This window comes from Eulemur rufifrons, chromosome 6, assembly GCF_041146395.1.
Source record: "Eulemur rufifrons isolate Redbay chromosome 6, OSU_ERuf_1, whole genome shotgun sequence".
NCBI lineage: Eukaryota > Metazoa > Chordata > Mammalia > Primates > Lemuridae > Eulemur > Eulemur rufifrons.
In genome coordinates, this window is record NC_090988.1 from 97395235 (window position 1) to 97405540 (window position 10306).

At 55.4% G+C, this 10306-nt stretch overlaps 1 long non-coding RNA gene across 1 annotated transcript; it reads left to right on the plus strand.

Moving 5' to 3' along the window:
* Positions 1 to 234: 234 nt before the first annotated feature.
* On the plus strand, positions 235 to 10294 carry LOC138385360 (uncharacterized). Its single transcript, XR_011233704.1, has 3 exons — positions 235 to 257; positions 7623 to 7768; positions 9662 to 10294. It is a non-coding gene; the product is annotated as an uncharacterized lncRNA (long non-coding RNA).
* The last annotated feature ends 12 nt before the right edge of the window (positions 10295 to 10306 follow it).

Sequence of the window (10306 nt, forward strand, 5' to 3'; positions counted from 1 at the left end):
GGAGCAAGGGAGAGGCTGGGGGCTGATGCTGCCGGGAGGGGCAGGAGGGGCCCAGCCTGATGCTTCCTGGGCCTGCCCCACCCTTCCCCGGGCACAGTCCAGGGTTTCCTGCCCTTCGAACCACACTTGTGATCAGTATTGACTGTGGTGGGATAATCATTAACTGCCACCAGGGGCTGGGCCAACGGCTCAAAAGGCACTGGGCCCAGGGTGTCCCCACTTCCTCCTTGTGTCCCGAGGGCCAGCCAGGCACCCAGGTAAGAGATTTCACTGCGGTAGGACCCCGGCACCCCCTCTTCCCCACGACGCTCCTGAGTCCAGGCACCTTTCTGCAGGGCCACCTGCCCTTCTGAGGAAGAGAGGGGATCTGGGCAGCTACTGGGTGACTCTGAGGAGCTCCTTCCTGCTCTGTGCCTCGGTTTCCACCTATGGGAGGAGGCGGCTGGAGGAGCATCAGCTCTGGAGCTGGGATTCCTGACCCGGCACTGCCTCCGCCAGACCTGGGCCCTTGGACCCCACACCGCACGGGACGGGCCTCTGGGAGGGGCGGCTGGGCTTGGGAAGGGGGTGGTCGCCGGCTGTGGTGTCTTCCTTCGCAAGCCTGTCCCCCCACGCAGAAGGATCCCTGCCTGGACTCCCTCATCCCATCAGACTGCATCCCAAGAGGGAGGACACCACCTTAGGGAGGTTGTCAGGGCAGCACAGACCCCAGGGCCCTGCTCTGTCACCTTGGTCAGCCTCCTCTACCTCTCTGGGCCTGTTTCCAATGCTGGCAAAGAGAGACATGGCGCAACTTTGTTCTAGAAGCTCCCTTTTCTCTCCAGAAGCTGTGGAGTCTCCCAAAATGCCCACTGGGTCTCTGCTGGACTGGCACTGGCTCCTGTCGCTGAAGCCTGTCTGGGAAGGGATAAGAACGTACTTTGTGGGAGAAAGGTCTGCTCCCCGGAACCCGGGGCCCGCTCAGGGACCCTGGTCGGCAGCTCCTTCCTCTCCCCACAGTGGAGACAAACAAGGGTCCCAGAGTGGGCGGCTCCCCCACCCCGCCCAGGCCAGGGTGCAGGACGGCTCACAAGTCCTGACTCGCACGTGAGGGACCAGCAGTGGCTCAGAGAGATTAAGCTACTGGCTCAAGGTCACCCAGCTCCCAGGCCCCTGCTGGCTTTTAGGCCACTGAGGTACTGAGTGTTCTTCCAGATGGGCAGCTGTAAAGCTCTGTTCTTGACGTGCTGCCGGCAGGTTTGTGCATCAGCATCTTTTCAAGTTCCCTGTCATCCCCGTCTCCTCCACCTCGCCATTCTCTGTCCCTGTTTTCTCTGTCCCTTCCCTGCTCCCTGCCTGCTCCTCTCATCTGTTCCTCTCCAGCCCCTCCACCCACTTCTCTCTCAGTCCTGTCTCCAGCTTCCTATACGGGGCCATCCCCATGAAACCGGGTATTTGGAAATCCCTGGAGACTGAGAGATGCCCAGCTGTCCCTTGCTGTCCCTCTGCCCCATGGCTGCGGCAGGGAGGGTGGGCAAAGGGCAGAGGGCGGAGGCCTCAGTGGCCAAACCTGAAAATGAGGCCCAGCTCTGGTCATGAAAGAAACGAGGAAACAAAAGAACTTGGGGACAGAGGGCGTGGGGGTGTCAGAGTGGGCAAAGACTGCCCAGGAGTCATAAATCTGAGCCGCTCCTGGCTTTATGAGGCAGATTCGGGGTTGAGCCTGGACTTCGCCCAGGAAGGAGTGCTGGCATCACACAGGGCGCCAGGTGTGGGCCCCAGATGATAAGGAGCCTCAATAAAAAGACCACGGACCAGGGGCCCAAGGGGGTGGGCATGGGGTTCTCCCCAGAACCCTGCCCAGGGGACAGGCCAGGCGGGCCGGGCCCAGGCCTCCAATTGGCTCCCACCCCCTGTAACAGCAACTCCATGTGGAAGTGCCCACTGGTTCCAGTGGGGCTGCTGTTATCTGGGGCGGGGACCAGTACCCACGAAGGAGGAGAGGCAGCCGCCACCCAGCAAACCAGCCCGGGATGGCAAAGCGTGGAGGTGGCTGCCGGCCGGCTACCAAGACCGAGTGCACAGGGCTCTGACCTATGAATTGACAGCCAGTGCTCCTGTTTCCCCTCTGGCTGCCAATTCCATAGGTCATAGGTATGTTCGCCTCAATGCCAGCCACCAGGATCTACGGGGCAGGGGCGGGGCTGGGGGTGTCCCGTGGTTAACGAAGACCTTGCTACCCCCAAGCAGCACTCAAGGCCTCAACTTTATCTCATTCCCACCTTTCCATTTCCCTCTTTGTGAGCCCGACTGTTTTAGTCCCGCCTATGCCGCCTGCATGGTGGCATGCCTCTGTGCTCTGCCCATGCTGTTCCTCTGACTGGAACACCCTTCCCAGCTCGTCTGCCACACTCACACTTACTAACTGGTTCAAGCTCTGCCCAAGCATTTGCTGCCTCCAGGAAGCCTCCTTGCAACTCACTGGATTGTAAATGCCAGCCTGAGCACCCCTAGTGCCCTGTGCTGCCCTGGAGCATGGCACTCGCCGAGCCCATTGCTGTCCTGTGCTGTGTCTCCGTCCTCCCCACCGTCTGCATGCTCAGCCCCCAGCCCAGGTGTGTCCACAGTACACGTTTGCTGACAGATCCTGAGCCTCCGTCTTGCCCCCCAAGGAAGCACCCACCGAAATGCAGTGCGGCCAAGGGATGCCAAGTGCTCTGGGCTCCAGTCTTTGTGCTAGAGCCCCCACCAAGGACAGGGGCCCTGAGCCAGTGTTCTCTCTGCTTGCTCCTCTCTCCTCTCTCTTGCCAGTCTCATCTCCCTGGAGCACAGCCCTGACCCCCAGGCTCCCCTGGCCTGGCTGTGGTTGGCAGAGCAGTAACTCCAGGCCCAGGATTCTAAAGAGGGCCCAGGAGCCCCCTCTGGTTGGGGGGGGCGGCGGTTGGCCAACCCCAGCCCATCCTGACCTCCCCCAAACAGCCTCACTTCCCCTTGTTTCTTATATGATGGGGTTCTGGAGAAATTTTCATTTGAATAAAAAGTTCTCTGCTGCTGAAAAATAAAATTTTTTAAATTAGAAACAGACCTAGGAATAAAGTCCAAATTGCTTAATAACAGGAGTTGGCCGTTGAGGCCTTCCTGTGTGCTCGGCACTTGCATGGGTCACCTGGAGTCCTTGGGACAGGCTTGCAAGGCAACATCATGAACCTGTTTGGGAGATGAGGACACAGGTTCAGAGAGGGTGAGCATTTGCTAAAGTCACAAAGCAAGTTGGACCTTCTCCCTCTGAGGACAAATTTCTGGCTCCCTACTCTGGTCCCTAAGATACTGGCCCTCACTCCTTCCTTCCCACGGGCAGTTTCACTCACACTGTCCTGGCTGCTCCTGACACCTGGACTGCCATCTGCCCTTGCCAAGGCCAGTGCAGAAGCGTCGCTGCAGGCCCTCTCGGGGCTCTGCAGGACCTGCTTCCCCTGCCAGCACCTTATCTCACTCCGCACAGAGTGGAGGGGGCTTATCTTATCCTCGTGCTGCTCTCAGACTCCTTGAGAGCAAAGTCCAGGACTTACTCATCCTCCCTGGCCTGGCTCCCCGCCCCCCTCCAGCATGGTAGGTGTTCAAGACACACTGGCTGGGTGGTGGGACACTGGACTGCGACCCTCTCGGGGCAGTTAGGCCCCCGGCAGAGCACTGGCTTAGGGTAGAAGGGGGTGGCAGATAGCAGCCACCCCTGCCCTGGGGCTCCTCCTCCATCTGTCTCTACAGAGCACTGTGGTTCCACAAAGGTCTCAGATGGCTCTTGAAGACCAGGTCCCAACCATTAGCAAGGCAGACCCAGCTCCCTCTGACTTGGGGCCTTGGCCTTCACTGACCTGTGGCCTTTTCCCAGCAGGCCTTGGGCCTGTGCACATCTTCCCTAGTCTGAGCCTCATCCCTACCCCCTCTTGGGCCCCCTCGAGACCTGCCTAAGGGCCACTCCCTCCCAGACACCTGCCTGTGCCCTGGAGTCAGCTTCCCACCTGCCCACTCGCTGGCTCCCATGATGCTCTGCAGCCTCTGTTGGCACCCCCATCACACCCCATCACTAACACCTGGCTATTTACCCCACCAGCCTGTGAACCCCCAGGAGTGGTGGCCACTGACTTTTTGTTTCCTATAGCCTCAGAGACTGGCATAGAGGAGGTGCTTAATAAATGCACACTGCAGAACTGACTGCGTGTGTGAATAAAGTTGTTTAGGGAGGGAGCTTCAGACACCTGCAGAGTGGGCAGGGCACCGTGGCCAGCAGGAGGCCCTCAATAAATGCCAGCCGTGCTCTTCCTCACCACCATCAATGTCACACATATGTGAAACGACTGCCGCAGCTGACCCGGCATCCTCAGAGGATGTGCACATGGATCACCTGCACATTAACCCTGTCGGACCAAAAAGAAAGGGCTGATGGGGGAAGCAGTGGTCAGGGCCGGCTGGCCTTGATCAGGAAAGGCTCCCTGAGAGAGGTGAATTTGAGTTCAGCTTTTGCTGCGGTGAAGCCCAGGAATAGGTCGTGAGCACTAGAGGAGGAAGGAATACCGGGGGACAAAGGTGCTGAAAGGGGACCCAGGAAAGGGGCGGTTAGGGTACAGATGGACAGGCAGGGGCTATCTACAAGCTCTTCTACAAGCCTTACTCCCTGTGCCCACCGCTAGGCGGTGCTACGCACACCTCTCCCTAGCTGGACAGGGCCCATACCCCGCCCCGCCAAGTCTTCCCAAACAGCCCCCAGTGGCCTGGCCTTTAGCCCACCTGGGAGGGAGCTGTGCCCGGCCTGGATGCTGTCCTGGGCAGAGAGTGCAGCCCGGGTCCCAGGTGTTCAGCGCTCGCCTTCCCCAAAGTGGGGTCCTGGTGTGACCCTTGCCACTGCTGTATGTATAAAACATAAACGTATAATGTATATTCATATAATTCTATAAAGAGTCCCTGTGTAACAACCCGCAGAGCCCCCCAGATGTGTCCTTCCAGGCCCCGCGCCCCCCAGGTCAGCACAAATCCCAAGCTTGATGGAAATCACTTCCTCACCATTCCCGGCTTCCTGGCCCTGTACACAGCCCAAAGCAGCACGTGTTCATTCAGCCGGCTCTGTTGTCCTTGTCATATAAATGGAATCACCCGGCTGTGACTGGCTGCTGGAGCTGGGGCTAGTTCTCACCTGGTCACTGCTGTGCAGTGCTCTGTCCTGGGAGGGTAATACCATTTATTTTTCCACTTTGCTCTAAGTGGACTTTGGTCGCCCCCGAATTTGGGGTTATCATGAGCAATGCGGTCACGGGCGGGCGGTGAATGTAGGACCCGCCTGACGGAGGGACACCAGGGCATAGGATAGGCCCTTTTGTTTTTCTTTCTGACAATTATGAAATCTTTAGAAAAGCTGCAAGAAAAGTACAAACGACGCCACATACCCTTTACTTGGATCTATAGTCCACATTTTGCCATAATATTTGCTTCCTCTGTCTGTCTCACATGTGGGCCCCTCCTCCCCACGCACACACATACTCTGAGCCATCGGAGAGTAAGATACGTCAGCCACAACCCTTCACCCTTAAATATTTCAACATGTATCTCCGAAGAAAAATGACATCTCTTACACAACCACAATTCAGTTACCAAACTCAGGGCTGGCGACAGTGCTGCAATGCTATTATCTGAGGTGCAGTCCACTTTGAAATGTCACTGACCATCCCAATCCGCTGGTTGGGTCTCTTCAGTCTTCTTTAATCTGGAACCATACTCAGCCTTTCATTGTTTTTCAAGACCTTGGTATTTTTTGAAAATTCAGATCAGCTGTTTTGTAGAACGTCCCTCATCTTTTTCCCCCTTTACCTCCAATCAAAAAAGTCAAATTAGTTCATTATGAAGAATTGGGGCAATATAAAAAAGTAAATGAAAGTTGGCCCAGCTCCTACGATGCAGCATAGCCCTGCAGACATTCCCTGTAGACACGCGAGTAACCGACTGCTGTTCCCCGTGCCGTGTGCACGTTAACTCAAGACTCCTGTGAGGGAGGGGCCTTTGCCATCTCCCGCTTTACAGCCGGTCTCAGAGACCCTGGATGACTTACTAAAGATCACAGTCAGGACTCGAACCCCTGGGTGACTCCGCTGTGGGGCTGCCCTGCGCACTGTAGGGTGGTTAGCCGCGTCCCAGGCCTCCGCCCACTAGATGCCAGCAGTAGTTCCCGAAGTTGTGGCTACCAAGAATGTCTACAGACACTGCCAAAATCACCCCCAGGTGAGAACCACTCTGTATATGTGTGTCAAGCCAGTTCACACGGTATTCACTTCTGAAATCTTCTTTCCCAGGTACTGGTACTTCATAGTCACTCTACTTTCCTTCCATTTCCTTCTCCATCCCATGTCTAATGGCTGCCAGGTGTGGCCTATCAAGGGCCTCCTGGACTGACAAAAAGACAACTCCACTGCTATAGTTGTCTTCTATTGCCATAAAACAAAGTGCCACAAACCTCGTGGTTTAAAGCAACCCCCCCCTTTAAAAGCTCCCAGTTCTGTGGGTCGAAGTCTGGGCACAGCGTGCCTGGCGTCTCAGATGCTGAAAGCGCGGTGCCAGCCAGGCTGGGTGCTCACCTGGAGGCGCTGCAGAGGAATCTGCTTCCAACCTTTTTGCAGTTGGCAGAATCCAGTTCCTTGCAGCTGCAGGACTGAGGTCCCCATTTCCTTGCTGGAGGTCTGCTGGGGGCCCTCTTGATCCTGAGAGGCCACCCACATTCCTTTCCACATGGTCTCCTCCATCTTCAAGCCAACAATGACACACTGAATCTTTCTTTTTTTTTTTTTTTTTTTTGAGACAGAGTCTCACTTTGTTGCCCAGGCTAGAGTGAGTGCCGTGGCGTCAGCCTAGCTCACAGCAACCTCAAACTCTTGAGCTCAAGGGATCCTCCTGTCTCAGCCTCCCGAGTAGCTGGGACTACAGGCATGCGCCACTATGCCCGGCTAATTTTTCTATATATATATTTTTAGTTGTCCATATAATTTTTTTCTATTTTTAGTAGAGACGGGGTCTCGCTCTTGCTCAGGCTGGTCTCGAACTCCTGACCTTGAGCGATACGCCCGCCTCGGCCTCCCAGAGTGCTAGGATTACAGGCGTGAGCCACCGCGCCCGGCCTGAATCTTTCTTGTGTTTTGAATCTCTGACTTCCTTTTCTGCAACTGACCAGCTGGAGAAAATTCTCTCCTTTCAAGGAGCACATGAGAGCAGGTGGGCCCCCCGGATGGTCTCCCTGTGTAGACTGTGCCACCTAACACAGCCTGTCATGGAATAAGTCCATCAGATTCACACACCCAGGGTTACACTGGGTATGTACACCAGGGTGGGAGGATCTTGGGGATATCAAGAAATTCTGCCTACCACAGTGACCAAAGGGCAAGAGAGGTGTTTCTGGGGGAGATTATGGAACCAAGGGGCAGAGGGCCAGGCCAGATGAGCAGGAGGAGGAGGCCTGACCCCAGCTTTGGGAAGGGCCTTGCTGTGTTCCTGCCCAACAGGTACTTCTGGGAGCAAGCATGGAGCTTGGACAGACACAGGCCTCGGTGGGGACTCTGGCTTCCAGTCCCCACTCAGATGACCTTTCACCATTTTCTGTATTTAAGGTGTACATGCAGGTCAGAGGAATGTCATGGCTGGGCCAAAAGAGCGGAGAGAGAGAATAGCTGGCAGCAGAGCAAGTGGGCTGGGGACAGCTCTGTGGACCGTCACAGACCATGCCAAGCAACCTGCACAGAGACTTTGATTTGGGGTAAGGAGGAAGGAGGTGTCAGGTCAGCAGAGGGGACTGTACGGTGGCCTTGGGAGTGCTGTCTGACCCCTCCTGAGGTGTGGGTGTGAGAGGATGGGGCTGGGCTGGGCTGGGCTCTGTGCCCTGGTGGCTGAGTGTGACACACAGTTGGGGACAGAACTACCCTCCAGCCTCCAGCCTGTGAGCCACCTGTGGTAAGGCTCAGGGAAGCCCCCAGCCATACAGGAACTTGGGGGAGAGGCTGTGGCCAGGGAGAGGCCGCCAGAGCAGAAGAACATGGGCAGACTTGTTCTTGTGCACACACAAGACACAGCCCAGAGACCCCTAGAAATGCCTGGAGGGAACCTGAGCAGGCCTGTGGCCCACACCCAAGTGGGGCTAAGACCATTGTCACTCAGGCAGCAACACCTGAGCACCTCATTTGCACTCTCAGGCTGCTGAGGCGGGGGGACGTAGGGGCTACACTCATCATTTCATTAGTGTAGGCTAAGTGGGACCCCAGCAACCTGCAAGGAGCCTCTGATGTCATCACTGTAGAAGACAGAATGCTCTTGTGGCAAATAATAAACCACTTCCTGTGGGGTTCCTGTGCACGATCTCTCTAAAGCAAAGGCCTGGGGCCCAAGGCAGGGCCAGCTCGGTGCCTGGGCTCCCCAATGAGTTTAAGGTAAACACTAAGCTGTGTTCAGCTGCAGCTCCTGCCCCAACAGTCTCTGCAAGGTGGAGCCAGAGGCTGCTGGGACTAAGACACATATTTAGAAGCCTGAGAGTTGACTATAGTTTTTACTAAAAGCATCCCAGGCCTCTAAGTCTCAGCTCTGCAAGCACTACGTAGTTTACACATGCACATTGCGTGGTAAATGTGCAAGCCTGTCCCCCAGGCTGCGGGGCAGCAAAGGGGCTAGAGAGGGCTGGTGAGCTTCAGGGCAGGGAGTTCACGCCAGCCTGCACCTGGGAAAGAGGCTCTGGAAACTCTTTCCCTATGCTTTTCCACCTGTTCACCTCGCACTTTCAGAAGGTTACCACGTGGACAGAGCATGGTATTGAAATTCCGAAGGCTCAGCTTCTCATTCAGCCTGGGCTACCTCGAGCAAGTCACTGGACACCCCAGGGCCTCAGGCTTTTTCTCAGTGGGATTTGAAAGCAGCTAAGATCCTGACATTGTCACCTCCAAAGTGGGCTGTGTCCTGGCTGTCAGATGCCCACAGAGGCCTCTGGAGCCCAGCAACTCCCCCCAGAGGCTGAGCCCAAGGCCATGGCTCCTGCTGCGAGGCCTTGAGGTGTGGAAAGGATGCCTTTCTGGCCAGGCTGGAGATCCTGGCATGCAAAGACAGATTTCCTCGGTTTTTCACCTTGTTCTGGTAAAATGGATCTGTTGCAGTCTCATGACTGCAAGAACAAAAATCTGTGCTTACATGCAAACTTTCTCAGTGGAAAGAATGAACCACTCCTCGTCCCAGAGAGAAACCTATGTGTTTTTGGCTTTTCCCAGCCTGATTCTTCTGCCATATTTGGAGAAAAACTCCCTCTTTATTATTTTTTTTTAAAGTTGTCTTTGGGGACCTTGTAGACACTTCCCTAGACTAGGCCATGATGTGACTGAGCTTCCAGGAGAGGCAAGGCTGCAGGAGACCCCTTTCTGCTGGATGAGGGCAGTCTCTAGGAGACCCAGGGGCACCCCAAGGCTGCATTTGCCAGGAATCGAATGAATGTGTCTGTGAACTGAAGAAGGAAACACTCGGAGTGGGGGATGGACATGGTTTCTGAGACAAGGGAAATTGAAGTCGCCATCAGTCTGCTCTGGACCCAGGCAGACAGGCCAAAAGTGAAACAGCAGAGAAACCAAAAGTGAAATGGTTCATTCACATTTTATAAAATTTTCCCACCAAACAGAAACCATCCTACTCAAGGAACACAAAGAAAATTTTCACAATCAGGAGCACGACAAGATAAGGAAGCTGCCCAGGACCTGGGTGCCAACTCCATGAAATTGGAGGAACTAATTCCTGGCCACTTGAGCCTCAGTAGGGTGAGAGAGAGCTCTTCTTCCATTCCTTCCAGCTCTGTGGAGAAGTCAAGTGGCCATACATAACAACAGGGTCCCGGTTTCATTTATAAATAACCCAGGAACATTTTGTTGTTTTCAGTTTTCTGGCGCTGGGTTTTCCCAGCTCACAGGGCTCTGGGGAGATGTGAAAACCATGGCAGGTCAGTGTGAGTGCCGCGGGGCTCAGTGCAGCCTCATTCAGACGGTGGAACAACCGCCTCATTCAGGATCCCTTCCCCCACCCTCCCACCCCCAGCTCTTTCCTAGACCCACCCAAAGATTGCATCTCCAGGGTGGATCCCTCATAGCACTGTTTAGGAGCTAAATCCTTTGGCTTCTAAGGCTGACCCAGGAAGTCTGGACTGGGCCCCCGGAGGCTCCTGGTCACCAATTGGCACGCAGCCTCTGGTGACAACCCCTGCCTAGCAGCCTCAATATCCTCTTATGGAGAATGCCAAAAAAAAAAAAAAAAGTCTTGATGGTTTCTGTGA